The sequence below is a fragment of the Schistocerca serialis genome, chromosome 12 (assembly GCF_023864345.2).
Source record: "Schistocerca serialis cubense isolate TAMUIC-IGC-003099 chromosome 12, iqSchSeri2.2, whole genome shotgun sequence".
NCBI classification, from domain to species: Eukaryota; Metazoa; Arthropoda; class Insecta; order Orthoptera; family Acrididae; genus Schistocerca; species Schistocerca serialis.
In genome coordinates, this window is record NC_064649.1 from 80,353,920 (window position 1) to 80,368,947 (window position 15,028).

Sequence of the window (15,028 nt, forward strand, 5' to 3'; positions counted from 1 at the left end):
ACACTGATCACCAGGAAAATCTCTAGAGTAAAATATACATGAAATATAATAATCTGAATTATATGTTGTGTGCTAAAACACTACTCTATAACACATCCAATATTTGCTGCTGGCTTCAGTGTTAAATTCCAATAATTTTAACATCAAAAAATAAAGGAAGGAAGACAAGCACATACACCGCATCTCTAAGATCTGTTGATGAATTGACTCTCATACAGTATATACAATTGTATTCAATGATTAATATAAGTAAATCGACATATAATCTCATTCCTTTTAGGAGTCACAAGAAGCTACAGAAAAATAGAACTCCATCATTTGCAGTTAGTGTAAACATTAATATAAGTGTAAACTACAAAGAAAAATTAACCAACATCCATGTAAATATATGGTATTTTACCCGTTTCAAGTTTCAGTTAAACAGACTTTACATCCAGTTTACATTAATATTATACAACTACTTCGAGACACATATTCTACTTTTGTAATACACACCAATAACATTATGCAGGCATGAATTAGCAGCTACACCATCTATCTACTGAATATTACTTTATGACATTTACTACATAAACAAGACACTTATATGTCAAAATGAGACTTGCCAAAAACCTACAAATACATTTACAAAGCACACACCACATTAATACTGTGGCATTCTATGACATTAACAGTCTGACATATCGGGGGCAATTTCAGGAGGGATCCAACTAATCTCGTTTTTTTCCGTTTTTTCTTTCTTCCTCACACTACAGGCTGCCAAAAGACAAACCAAAAAAGGTCCAGTAAAAAGTGAATAAGACCATTTTCTCAAACACTGATGGGACTGCACATGTATCAGGTACAACACATAATGCCTCTTCATTACTATAACATGTTAAAAAATTAAGTGAGATCCTTCAAACAGATTCATTGTTTTGGTACAACTCCAGCTATTTGTGCAGCTGCAGATACAATACAGATCTTACAAATAACAAAATTAATTTAAATGAATTAAGAAGTAATTGTCTATTACTGCAGTCCAATATTGTATAAATGTGTATCATGAAATGCGATAATAAATATGCTCTTAACAAAGTTTACAAAATAATATGTAGCAGCAAGTTTTTCAACTTTCGAACATCTCTGAAAGAACTAAATTCATAAGTTTTCATATTCATTAAAGCCTTTATGAGAAAAGAACAGTTGAAAATAAAATTACAAAAACAAATACAGAAAAAGTATCAGAAAGTTTGGTTGTTTTCACACGTCCTCACTATGCTGTCACAGGTCTCCCTCATTGATGCGTCCTGCACAACTTTCTCATCCAGTTCACATAGACCCAATTCCTGTATCTTCTCTTTTTCTGCCTGAAAAAGAAACTTCATTTTTTAATTTCCTTCTAACTTACAGATGTCTTAGAAATATACATTTCTGTATTTGTACTTGGTTGTAGTTTTCCCACAATTATTCTTATGGATTATTGACTAACTGTCCTTCACTTTAAGGAGAGAAGCTGCCAAGGCAGTTTCAGTTTAAAATGGTGTACTACTGTGCACTAATTCTCAACTACGTGATTGTAGGAACGGGTAATAGACCACAAAGAGTAGTTATTTCACATTGGACTGTTTGGAAATCATGATACACTTGAGACACTGCAGAAAGCATTTCAGAAATACTCAGAACAGGGTAAAACCTGTCGCTGGGTTAATCCTGGCCCAGGTAGAAAACAAAACACAGGCTACTTAGCACAGGTAGACGCATCGGGTCTTGAACTTTGAGGTAAAACAAACCAGCCAGTTAGTAACCAATGAGCACTCTCCATACTGACACCTGACAATTGTAAAGAAGCAGGAAGACATCATCTACAAAATCCAAAATATAATAATGCTGAAAAATTGGAGGACTTAAGTTGCTGTAGACAGGCTTGCTGCATGCTGAGCTGAGCACTGTGCCATTACCATCTGATGCGTCTACCTGTGCTAAGTAGCCTGTGTTTTGTTTTCTACCTGGGCCAGGATTAACCCAGCGACAGGTTTCACCCTGTTCTGAATATTTCTGAAATGCTTCCTGCACCGTCTCCTTCTGTTGCTCTAAGATTTTTCGCCACTGAGACATACATTATTCTAGCCGCAAACACTAGTTTCTGACTTTGAAGCCTGTCTGGAAATTAACAGCCTTTACAAATCTGCACAGATATAAAGACATATTTCCCTTCAGTAGTTTCTGATCCAATTTTGGTAACCCAATCCAATTTCAGTATAAATCAGCAGTTTAGTGTTCCTTAATAGCTGCATGTCTACAGCACCTACTGTAATGCATGTATTCTTCACCTACTAAATAAAGAAATACACAAATTTGATTTTTGTTAAATGCACATTTTTTAACTTTCTGTTGGTGTTCACATTATACAGTCCCATAATTTATGAGGGGTGAAGACCATGAGCGATATACTAGGTTGGTGCATAAGTTTGTTTTTGTTTTGAATGTTCCCGGTTGCTATGGGTCTAAGTGTCACAAAAGTTTTGGGTCTATGGGTTCAGCAAGACAAAGTGGGACACACATATAAATAACTTGTCTAGAAAACTATCATCTGTGTGCTATGGCCTAAGAATTTTAAAGGCTACAACAAGCAAAACAACAGTACTGCAGGCATACTATGCACAGTTCCACTCATTAGTCCGATATGGGATCGTTTTCTGGGGATACTCAACTCACAGTGTAAAGGTTTTTAGAATGCAAAAAAGAGCTCTAAGAATAATTTGTGGCATTAAAAAGATGGAGTCCTGTAAATCCCATTTTACTGAGATTGGTGTTCTAAATGTTCCAAGTTTATTCATTTATGAAACTATCTTGTTCACTAGGGACTACCTCCTGAAAACAGGCAAACTGCTACAGAACAAAACTGTACACAACTATAGTACTAGAGGGAAATCAAATATACATCAAAAATATCACAGAACAACCACCTATCAGAGGAGTATAATTAACATTGGTGTAATATTACACAATAAGATACCAGAGGAAATAAAAAATGCTACTCATCCAATATTTAAAGCTAAACTAATGGCATTTCTAATAAAGCACTGTTTCTATTATGTCAGAGAATTTCTGAATACGTAACAAAATTAATTGTAACAGGTACCTATTTTTAATTTGCCTACTATTTTGCTAATACTATGTATTATTGTAACTTATCTTTGACCTATCCAATATCAATTGTACAATTTGCCCTGTATGATAAAACTGGACCAATAAAGAATCACATCAAATTTATCAATTATCATTTTTTATTTGTAGTTGCTGTTTGAGTTCACGTGTTGTCATTTGAAAACAGTGAGTGGAGCTGTGGATGCTACAAATGCCATGCCAAGTGCAGAAATCAGAACATTTCCAACACATCCTTCTGTGTGAGTACAGTAGAGAGGTGACAGCGACAGAGGTAACCAGAAACATTTGTGCCTTGTATGGGGATAATGCCACTGCACAGAGCCCAGCAAGAGAATTGTTTTCTTGTTTTAAGGAGGCTCCTTTTTGACATTAGTAACTCTTCATGTTCAGGAAAACCTTCAGGGTTTGATGAAGATCATTTAAATAAATTAATCCACAATGATTTGTGTCAGTGCACTCAAGAACTGGCACATGTGATGAACCGTGATCATTCCACCATTGTGCAACACTTGGATGCGACAGTTAAGGTTCAAAAATCAGATGTATCGGTGCCGAGTGCTCTGAGCCAAAATCGAAAAAAATCAGCAGGTGGCCATATGTGCATCTCTGCTTCCTCATCATCAATTGGCTCGTGAACAACACTGACCATTCCTACCCTGTCTCATCACTGGTGATGATAAATATTGTCTTTATGCTAAAGTAAGGTAAAAGAAAGGAATGGTTGAACCCCAACAAAGTAGCAACTTCCCATGCAAAAACTGTGCATATCCGCAAGAGACAATGTCTTGCATCTGGCGGAACAGCAATGGTGTGGTGTGCTATGAATTGCTTCCCTGAGGTGTAACCATCATTGCTGACATTTATCATCAACAACTGAGACATCTTGTAGACACAATCTGAGAATAATGACCAGGAAGACCATGTGAAGTGATGCTACTCCACGATAATATCTGCCCACATTATGCTAGACTGACAAAAAGCACTGTACGAGGTGCATTCAAGTTCTAAGGCCTCCGATTTTTTTTCTAATTAACTACTCACCCGAAATCGATGAAACTGGCGTTACTTCTCGACGTAACTGCCCTGCAGACGTACACATTTTTCACAACGCTGACGCCATGATTCCATGGCAGCGGCGAAGGCTTCTTTAGGAGTCTGTTTTGACCACTGGAAAATCGCTGACGCAATAGCAGCACGGCTGGTGAATGTGCGGCCACGGAGAGTGTCTTTCATTGTCGGAAAAAGCCAAAAGTCACTAGGAGCCAGGTCAGGTGAGTAGGGAGCATGAGGAATCACTTCAAAGTTGTTATCATGAAGAAACTGTTGCGTAACGTTCGCTCGATGTGCGGGTGCGTTGTCTTGGTGAAACAGCACACACGCAGCCCTTCCCAGACGTTTTTGTTGCAGTGCAGGAATTAGTTCTTCAAAACATTTTCGTAGGATGCACCTGTTACCGAAGCACCCTTTGGAACACAATGGGTAAGGATTACGCCCTCCCTGTCCCAGAACATGGACACCATCATTTTTTCAGCACTGGCGGTTACCCGAAATTTTTTTGGTGGCGGTGAATCTGTGTGCTTCCATTGAGCTGACTGGCGCTTTGTTTCTGGATTGAAAAATGGCATCCACGTCTCATCCATTGTCACAACCGACGAAAAGAAAGTCCCAATCATGCTGTCGTTGCACGTCAACATTGCTCGGCAACATGCCACACGGGCAGCCATGTGGTCGTCCGTCAGCATTCGTGGTACCCACCCTGCTGACACTTTTCGCATTTTCAGGTCGTCACGCAGGATTGTGTGCACAGAACCCAAAGAAATGCCAACTCTGGAGGCGATCTGTTCAACAGTCATTCGGCGATCCGCCAAAACAATTCTCTCCACTTTCTCCATCGTGTCGTCAGACCGGCTTGTGCGAGCCCGAGGTTGTTTCGGTTTGTTGTCACACGATGTTCTGCCTTCATTAAACTGTCGCACCCATGAATGCACTTTCGACACATCCATAACTCCATCACCACATGTCTCCTTCAACTGTCGATGAATTTCAATTGGTTTCACACCACGCAAATTCAGAAAACGAATGATTGCACGCTGTTCAAGTAAGGAAAACATCGCCATTTTAAGTATTTAAAACAATTCTCATTCTCGCCGCTTGCGGTAAAATTCCATCTGCCGTACGGTGCTGCCATCTCTGGGACGTATTGACAATGAACGCGGCCTCATTTTAAAACAATGCGCATGTTTCTATCTCTTTCCAGTCCGGAGAAAAAAAATCGGAGGCCTTAGAACTTGAATGCACCTCGTAAAGGCGGTACGTTGTGAAGTCATTAGTCACCCACCTCATTCACCTGATCTTGCGCCCTCAGAGTTTCACCTTTCTGCTTTCTTTCGAACAATCTTCAAGGAACTCCCTTTCCAGATTGAAATGCACTCTGAACATAGCTTGATGAGTTCTTCACCTCAAGACCACGTGATTTCTACACTTGCCGAATCAAGAAGTTACCCCAGCATTGGCAGAGAGTTGTTAATTGTGAAGGAGAATTTATTATTGATGACTAATTTCTTTTTAGTGTTTATTAAACATGCAGAACAATGCTACACATTCATGCACCAACCCAATAGTTTTTCTTTGCGTTGTTTATGAAGTCAAAAGCATCCTGTTACTTTATACAGTGAACAAAATACAGTGACTGTCTGTGACATTGCTCTCATTTGTTGTGAACCACATAAAAAACTTTCTAACTTAATTTTTATTGTATCATGAGACGTATTTGCTAGTTTTGTGAATGATTTTTCTGTAATATGTACACTATGTAAACAGCACATATATTGCACAGTTGAAAGCATGCAGATGCTGAGAAATTTTCCAACACGTTTCTTAATTCTCCAGTAAATTTTTGTCTGTAGTTGGCTAAATCAAACAAGTCATAAGACTGATGTAGAAAATGTAGGACATACTTCTCTGTCAGTAATGTTTTGTAACTTTAATGTAACTTTCAAAATTGAGCACACATAATCCTAGATGTTCATCTTCTCCTGTGTGTTTTATGATACAGTGATTTGTCCACAGGCAGCCACAAACTAAAAGATGTGTGTGGGTCTGAACAGTTTATCTGGAATGATACATTTCATATGCAACTGTAAAATAAAATCATCAAGTGCATGGAAATCAAGGTCTATGAATATTTTTGGATGGTATTTGAATAATTCCAAATAAATATATGACAACTTATTATTTTGCAATATTTAACACAATGTTTGCTGTACTTTTAGTTTAGTGTAATTCTCAAACAAAACAGACCCCACAGCACTTTGAACCTCCAATTTGTGTATTTATCAGCACAGTAATTATCTGAATACATGCTTTAAAGTTTTAAACTTAGTTGTGTAAATATTTTCACACGAAGTTTGTATGTTTTCCATCCTTCCCTTTACAGCATTCCAATGTGGCATTGCCTAATGCAAACTGGGTCAGTTTTCACCCCTGTGGTCTAGTGGTTGATTGAAATACAAGGTGTTGGAGTGACTTTAAAATTGCAATGTCTGTACCATACTGGCAAACACGAGGCATTTACTTTAGTGTAACCCTTGACTTTGCAAGCATGACTAGAAATTTTCGTGCTGTTAATTGTCTGTTCTTCCAGTAATCTGGAAACCACTGAAGCTGCACTTACTGGATATGGTATATGCTTTTAGATTACACCTTCTTAAATAGCACTGTTGTATGAGAATGTCATCATTGCTGTAATTACGAATACTTTTTATGGACAGCTTCAAAGAAATGCCACAGATTCGCATTACTTACGTTACCTCATAATCACAGAAGTAAAGTGTAGATGAAAAATATGAAGGGAAGGCACGGTGTGTATGCACACAGGAAAAGAAAAAATTCCAGATTTCTCAATTAAAAATGCACTTTCTCCCACATGAAAATGCTCTTCTTCAAGGTAAATCCCTTGAATGGTAAAGGTTTTATACAGCAGTGTGGAATTTCAGAGAATGAAAAATCTCAGGGGGAAAAAAAGTTTTGAAAAGATCTGTGATGTGCAGTAACATTTACACTGCTTATTTTCATTTTATGATATGCTACATACTTTTGTATTCATATTATGAAAGTATGGATTCTGAAGTTAGGTTTCCGAAGCTTTGAAATTGAGATTGAAATGCGCTTTTGTAAGCCAGTCACATGTCACATGATCTCGCCAGCCAATGACTGCAGATATTCAGAGCATAGGACGCGTGACATAGGCAGCCAATAGCAACATCACTGTTAAGAAGTGTGAAAACACAAATAGGAAAAGTTAATGGTTTAAATTAATGTACATAGTGTAGCTATAAGAAAAGTTAAGCCTTCACATACAATATTCGTCATGAAGATTAATAAGCTACAAGAAAAACTAAGCTTTCGCATATAATATTGGTCTTTCAAGCATGTGTTAACACTTTAAGATACATCATACAAATATGTCAGCAAAATTTTAAATAATGACGTTAATGTCTGGTCTTCTGGGTTCAAAATACTTGTAAGTGGCTAGTCCTCAATGTGTTAAGTTTTAAATGAGAGTCACATGCGATGTGATTTAAGAAATTCATTGCATTTTCGCACTGTAACATACTTCATCATGCGTAAAAGGAAATGTAATTTGAAACTAACGCTTTTCAAATTACCATTCACAATATTTTTCCACGACATGTTACAAATAGCTTTGTTTCAGTAGTATTCCAGAAAACAGGCGTTACTGTGTGTGGGCAACTATGATGACGTAGGAAGCCCATATGTTCGCGTGTGCGTGTGCGTGCGCTTGTGTGTGTGTGTGTGTGTGTGTGTGTGTGGGGTGGGGGGGAGGGGCCCTTACATTAAATCATAAAAGAAACAGGATACTCAAAGAGCATCGGAATTTTGTACACCATAGTAAAAGGCATAATTCAGCTTAAAGTGCACATTCATATGCCCAGATTCACAATAAAGTAAGCCCCAACCTGATATTAAGATTTGAGAGTGGTTTTCGGGATGCAAACTTTCTTGGAGTAGCAGTACTGTATTAGCTCATGTTTGATTCTTATTATTATGGCATAATGCCATACGTGCCAGAAGATGAAAATGTGCACTTGAAATTCAGTGAGCAGTTGAAACTAGCCAGTAGCATGGAATGAAACACTTCATTTCTAGTAATCTGGCCGTGTCTCGGGAAAAGATTAATAAAAGCCACATTTATTTAGCAAACCGACAAAAATAGCTTCATTGTTCTGCCAAAAACATGGAAACAAAACAAAAGCAGAAAAATGAAACTAATAATAGATGTTAGTCTTCTGTAATTATGTGAATGTATTTTAATTCACTCGATAGCTCCCAACCACAGAAATCCATTTTGTTTTTGGCAATCTGGCAGCTTGGGCACACCAGCAAAATTTTTCCAGATAGCACCTGGCTGCTTGTTGCTACTGCTGATACAGCTAACAGCCACACTAAAGAAGCCAGAAGCAGGTGAAGGTACTGCCTGTACTCAACGCAACTGCGCATGCGCGTGGGCCTACGGGCAACTGCTCAAGCGAACGTTTCGTAAACAGTTGTGATGTCACACTCGTCAGCAGCAGTTTATTGTTATGAAGTATTCCATAGTCCTAAAGCCTTTGACACATTTTGCTGTTTATCAGTTCTTACCAGTCAAAATTACAAAAATTTAACTGATGTCTAAAACAATGAAAATTCACGGTTTTCTCCTGGATGGAAAAATTTCCGAGTTTTCCCAGATTTCTGGTGCGTATACACCTTGGAAGGGGATAAATGAACAAGGCTTGAAATCTTGACAATCTGTGCTGAAGGTAGCAGAGGTGTTTCTCTGGAAAGGAAGAAACATAGAGGACTGCTATAAGAAATTAAAAATCCGAGAAACAATGGGTCACAAATTTAAATGAAGATGGCAAAGTAATGCACACAAACACAAATGAAGACAGGAACTATTCGACTGCAGATTGGTGTGTGTGTGTGTGTGTGTGTGTGTGTGTGTGTGTGTGTGTGTGTGAGAGAGAGAGAGAGAGAGAGAGAGAGAGAGAGAGAGAGTTGCATTTCCATATGTCTTCTATACTTACATAAATTACAGTCCCAATCCACACTTTCTGTCTGTATGTTAGGGCTAATCTTGGGAACTGCTTTGAAGATTTTGATCCAGTTTTGACTAATACATAAAATGATTCATAAGTAAAGTTTGTATATATAAATATTTCATGAAAATTGAGTGAACTACAATGAATGAAAGGTCCCACCGCTGTGAAAATGATGCCATTGCCACTTAGCAGTGCACCTGCTGCAATTCCAAAGAGCAAATATCGACCAAAATTTGTGTAGAGGCTGGTTGTCTATCTGTAAAGTGTGTGCCTGGAAAGTGAGAGGCTGCAGGATTAAACCCCAGGCACACCATGGACTTCTCACTCTTCCTTTTAACCCAGCATTCACTGCACAATGATGTGGAGATTCACCAGAAACTAAAACGGTTTGGATTCCATGTTGAACTGTAGGGCCCCTTTCTCTGACGGGATAAATGGTTAGGGAGACACAAGTCACTGAAGTGATGTCCAATTGAAAGACTTGCACCAGGCCACTGAACAATCCAAAATTATTATTATCAGAATCTGTACATGTATTGTCCTTCTATACATATTATAATTTAATGTCCTCTGCTACTTTTTACACCTGTATGTGAAGGCTAATCTCATAAAATACTGTAGAAATTTTCATACTCCCCTTGGGCTGTTGCTGGAGTCAGCAGAATATTATCTTTTCCATCCTTAGTTACTGTTTGGAGTGACATCTTGCTGCAATGGTGGGAGCTGTGAGCTACTGCACAACCTACAGTGGCAGGAGCAGGGTCCACCAGTGATTGCCAGGTAATGAGTAGCTCTTATATCCGCTATGGGACACAAAACAGGCTGGTGACTGCCCCACTGACAAATAAGTGGTTGTGGCAGCTCGTTACCTCCGATGCCCGGCTCGCATTGTTTGGCAGGTTGCAGAAGTTGTATGACAGTTATGATACTTATTTACCAACCATTGTTCTCTGAATTTCAATCTTAACTCTATGCACTGGCCCATAAACAAAATTGGAGCTATGTCAGACAAGTTGCCCCGTCCCAGAGTCTTAGTGCTATCTGTGTGAAGCTGGGATGGACCACTAGTCATCATAATAAAAAAGTGTGTATGCAGCTTTGGAATGGAAACACTTTAGGACAGCTAAGAAACCTAATAAAAAGCATAAATGAAACAATGGAAAATTCAGGATGAAATGTAACAATGCGAGAGAAAGAAAAATGCTACTCACTACATAGCGGAGGTGCTGAGTCGCGATAGGCACAATAAAAAGATTCACACAATCATAGCTTTCGGCCATTAAGGCCTTTGTCAGCAGTAGACACACACACACACACACACACACACACACACACACACACACACACACATGCAAGCGCAACTTGCACACACATCTGCAGTCTGCGCTTGCACGAGTGTGTGTGTGTGCGTGTGTGTATGTGTGTCTACTTCTGACAAAGGCCTTAATGGCCGAAAGCTATGATTGTGTGAATCTTTTTATTGTGCCTATCGCGACTGAGCACCTCCGCTATATGGTGAGTAGCAACTTTCCTTCTCTCGTATTGTTGTAATAAAAAGCATAAATAGAATCACAAGGGGGAAAGACAGAAATAAAACTGCCCAAGAAGCACAAAGGAAGCTATTTGAACCAAATTCAGATATTAGAGAAAACGTTCTCAAAAGAGGGAAAGTATCAGAAGTGAAAACGAATAATCTGTTTCTGTGATATAAATTCTTCAATCTCCACGAAGTCTCACATCTCTCGGTTTCCAACATGGCAACCTGTACTAGTCCAGTGCTCTATTACAATCACATTCCCTTTGTACTCTAACATAATGTTGAGGAGAAATTTATGTAGACACATCAAAATAATTTTAAAATTAATGTTTGAGGTACAATGAGGTGACAAAAGTCACGGAATACCTCCTAATATCATGCCGGACATCCTTCTAACTGATGCAGTGCAGCAACTCAATGTGACACGGACTCAACAAGTTGCTGGAAGTCCGCAGTAGAAGTACTGAGCCATGCTGCCCCTATAGCCGTCCATAACTCTTGACAGTGTTGCCGAAGCAAGATTCTGTGCACAAATTGGCCTCTTGATTATGTCCCATAAACATTTGAAGGGATTCATGCTGGGTGAACTGGGTGATCAAATCATTTGCTCAAATTGTCTATAATGTTCTTCAAACCAGTCACGAAGAATTGTGACCTGGTGACATGGCACATTGCCATCTATAAAAATTCCATCATTTGGGCATGTGAAGTCCACGAATGGCTGAAAATGGTCTCCTTGTTATGTTGTTTTCTATTAATGATTGCATTACAATTCATTTTGGTAGAAATCCAAGAAATGGTGGTAAAGTAGACGAACAGAGTTTCACTTGGTCCAAAGGAGCCAGTCCATTCCATGTAAACACAGCCCACACAATCATGGAGCCACCACCAGTGCCTTGCTGACAACTTGAGTTCATGGCTTTGTGGTGTATGTGCCACAATCAAACCCTACCATCAGCTCCTATCAACTGAAACAGGGACTCAATTGACCAAGTTACAGTTTTCCAGCCATCTGGGATCCAACCGGTACGGTCACGAGCCAAGAAGAGGCACTGTAACGATGTCGTGCTGTTAGTGAAGGTACTCACGACAGTCATTTGCTGCCATAGCCCATTAACACCAAATTTCACTGCACTGACCTGACAGATACGTTCGTTGTACATCACACGTCGATTTCTGTGGTTATTTCACACAGCGTTGCTCGTCTACTAGTGCTGACAACTCTACGTAAACACAGCTGCTCTCGGTAGCAATTCCAAAATGGAATGTCCCAGGCATCTACCTCCAATTACCATTCCGCATTCAGAGTCTGTTAATTCCTGTCACGCAGCCATAATGGCGTCAGAAACCCTTTCGCACGAATCACTGGAGTACAAGCACTTGGCGGAAACCTTTTCATGTGAATCATCTGAGTATAAGCACTTGCCTGCAAAAGTCAAAGGTTCTGAGTTCGAGTCCCAGTCTGGCACACAGAAAATCTGCAAGGAAGTTTAATTTTGGCACACGCTCCACTGCAGAGTGAAAATTTCATTCTGGAGCACGAGTACAAATGACAGCTCTGCCAAAGCACGGCCCTTTTATACCTTGCGTATGCAGTCTGTATATGTGCATTTCATTGTCCCATGACTTCCGTCACCTCTGTGTACTTTCCACTTTCAATTAATTGACTGTCGGCTAGCCTACTTGCACAGATGCATGCCACACTAGTATTGTTCAACAGAAAATTATTATATTCACGATTTGCACCTTGGTGATGCTTATGAGTACACAAAATCTTCTGCAGGAGTCATTTAGCAGGTTCAACAACCACTTAGGTGTTCCAATACAGATGACTGCAGTATTAAGCTGGACAATAAACATTTGGAAAATGTGTCACACTTTAAATATCTAGGTAGCCAAATTAGAAGTGACAACAGCCTGACAACAGAAATTGCAGCTCGTACAGCCAATGCAGCCTCAGTTTTTGGCACACTGAATCACCGAGTATGGAAATCACATGATCTCAGACTACAAACTAAACCTGCGGTCTACAAAGCAATTAATATTACCAACTTTACTCTACGCCTTGGAAACCTGGTGCTGTTATAAAGCTGACATTAGGAGGCTAGACACCTTTCATCTTCGCTATCCGAGATCAATTCTCCGCATGAAATGGGAGGACTGTGTTCCAAACACAGAGATTTTGCGTCGCATGAAATTGCCTGGTTCTGAAGCTCTCTTAATCAAACACCAACTGAGATGGAGTGGCCATATCAAACGCATGGACGACAGTAGACTTCCCAAAGCGGTGGCCTACTCAGAGCTCTCGTGTGGAAAGTGGCGGCAAGGTGGCCAGCACCTGGGATATAAAGACACCACCAAACGCCACCTCACGGCCTGTGGCATTCCGAGCAAACGTTGGGAGGAGCTTGCATTGCACCGATCAGAGTGGCGCTCAACTGTACACAAGAGTGTGGAACAATTCGAGCATATCCGCCTAAAGAACCTGGACGATAAACGAAAGCTCCGCAAATCTAAGCCCAAGCCTAATTACATCCATACGTATAACTCCACTGGGAAACTGTATTGCTCTTCATGCGACCGGATCTTCAAAGCAAAGCTCAGCTTTGGAAGCCACATCTGAGCCCGCCACAATACGGACTAAACGATTGACAGAGTTGCTGTCGCCGGACACGGCAAGGAGGAAATCATCATCATCATCATCATCATCATCATCATATTCACGATATTTCCTCGTTACTAAGAAAAAATGATCGAAATATTAATTGGTAGCTGCTATCCTATCACTACTATACCAGCCAAATATTTCCTTCATGCTTGTTACAACTGGCATATATAAAGGTAAGCTGAAAATTACTGCCTCTGAATTTTTTTATGTGAAAACTCTCAGCGCTTTCCAAATAAAACAAACTTAATTAACAGCCTATACATTTATTTCTCATGTCTACATATTTATTTCTCTGCATAATCACTCTGGTGATAAACACATTTTTCCCAACAATATAAGGAAAAGATAGATGGTTACTCACTGTCACTGTAAAGACTACATGTTGAGTTGCAGACAGCCCCCCCCCCCCCCCCCCACACACACACTTACACAATTTCATTCACAGAAGCTGAGCTGCTGGAGATGTCATATCTGTGTGTGTGTGTGTGTGTGTGTGTGTGTGTGTGTGTGTGAGTGTGTGCGCGTGCGCGCGCGCTTTCTCATGTGAATGAATATATGTGTGTGTGTGTTTCCATTTCTGAAGAAGGCTTTGGCCAAAAGCTAAATGTGTAACTGTCTTTTCAATGTGCCTGTCTGCAATTCCATAGCAATTCCAAAATGGAATGTCCCATGCATCTAGCTCCAACTATCATTTCGCATTCAGAGTAGGTTAATTCCCATCGTGCAGGCACAATTGCATCAGAAACCATTTTGCACGAATCACTGGAGTACAAGCACTTGTCGGCAATCTATCTTTCTCTTATATTGTTGATATTCCAACGTGGGGTTTCCATTGTCTGACATTTCTCCCAACAAGAGACCAGTTTATTGATACTGTCACTGTAGAATGTTTCACTTTGTTGATGGAGCCACAACCACACCTCTGCTTGTATTGCTTCATCACTATCAAACTGAAGTTCTCGAAGGTGTTCTTTAAGTTTTGGAAACAGATGAAGATCGGATGAGGCCAAGTCAGGACTGTACGGAGGATGACTGGCGCTGGTGAACCCGAGGCGTCAGATTGTTGCAGATGTCACAGCACTAGTGTGGTCTGGCATTGTCGCGCTGAAGGACAGGGTGTACGTGTGTGGATTAACTCTCAGAATTTGTGCTTTCAGTTTTCTGAGGGTCTGTTCTTCACACAATGACATAGTTACATTACACACCTCCATGTTACACAATACAATTCGGAGCCCTCTGGCAGCAGAGTAATGTACTGTTAACATGTAATACCTCAACCGATATTGAGAACAGAATACAAGGTTCTTAATAGGCTGTGTGATCACCACAGATGGTAATGCATGCTCTGCAAAGTCCTCCAATGCTGGCCACAAAGTTAGTAAGGAATTCTTGTGCTAAAGCGTTCCATTCCTCAACTAGCATGGATGACAACTACTGGATGGTCATTGGTGCATGTGGACATGCTGCAATACATATCCCCAATGCATCCCACATCTGCTTGATGGAATTTAAGTTGGGGGAATGGGCACACCAATTCATTCGTCAAATATCCTTTCATTCCAAGAGCTC

At 39.9% G+C, this 15,028-nt stretch overlaps 1 protein-coding gene across 1 annotated transcript in view; it reads right to left on the bottom strand.

Annotated features, from left to right (window-relative positions):
* Positions 1 to 500: 500 nt before the first annotated feature.
* LOC126428245 (D-ribitol-5-phosphate cytidylyltransferase-like) overlaps positions 501 to 15,028 on the bottom strand; it is a 60,916-nt gene continuing 46,388 nt past the window's right edge. Inside the window, exon 7 of the mRNA XM_050090160.1 lies at positions 501 to 1,349. The gene's annotated coding sequence lies outside the window, so the exon portion shown is untranslated. The remainder of the gene's footprint in view (positions 1,350 to 15,028) is intronic.